This window comes from Helianthus annuus, chromosome 5 (assembly GCF_002127325.2).
Source record: "Helianthus annuus cultivar XRQ/B chromosome 5, HanXRQr2.0-SUNRISE, whole genome shotgun sequence".
Classification (NCBI taxonomy): Eukaryota; Viridiplantae; Streptophyta; class Magnoliopsida; order Asterales; family Asteraceae; genus Helianthus; species Helianthus annuus.
Genome location: NC_035437.2, coordinates 125,005,654 through 125,006,352, shown reverse-complemented (window position 1 = coordinate 125,006,352; position 699 = coordinate 125,005,654). Strand labels below are relative to the sequence as shown.

General features: G+C 43.1%; 1 non-coding gene across 1 annotated transcript; it reads left to right on the top strand.

Moving 5' to 3' along the window:
* Positions 1–274: 274 nt before the first annotated feature.
* Positions 275–380, top strand: LOC118492810. Its single transcript, XR_004894812.1, has one exon. It is a non-coding gene; the product is annotated as a small nucleolar RNA R71 (small nucleolar RNA).
* The last annotated feature ends 319 nt before the right edge of the window (positions 381–699 follow it).

Below are 699 nucleotides of genomic sequence, written 5' to 3'. Positions count from 1 at the left end.
TATCTCATTACAAAAAGCACACACATCATAAATTTGGTTAGTAGTTTGAACATTACCGTCATCTATGGCATGCACTTGTGGCCGGTTAGTGGTAGGTCGGGCTCTTCTTGAAGCTTGGGCTTTCCTTTTTGATGTAGTTGCCATGCTTTCCAAAAACTCCCAATCTTCATTTTCATAGTTCGTTCCAAATGTCCCTCCGGTGATAGACATTAGATCACGCGCGTCTTCGGCACTCAACCCCTCATGAAAGGCGTTCATCAACTCCCATAACTCAATTCCATGATGAGGGCAGTTTTTAATCATCATGTTAAAACGCTCAAACGCCTCATGAAACATCTCACCGTGTTGTTGTTGAAAGCTTCTCAATCCCTTCCGCGCATCATTGGTCTTTTGGGCGGTGTAGAATTCATCCAAAAAGGTTTGTTGCATCTCCCCCCATGTATATATTGATGCCGAAGGCAAAGTGTAGAACCACTTCTTTGCCTTATCCTCCAAAGAAAACTGAAATAAGACTAACTTGACTTCATCTGCCGAAAAACCTTGACTCCCAAAAGTGTTGCAAATTGAGTCATAGGCCTCTAGATGGAAATACGGCTCCTCCGTTGCTAACCCTTTGTACTTCGGTAAACTTTGCAACGAGTTTGTTCTTACTTCAAAAGTTCTCCCTTGGTTGTTGTGAGGAATAACCACCGGTGAAGG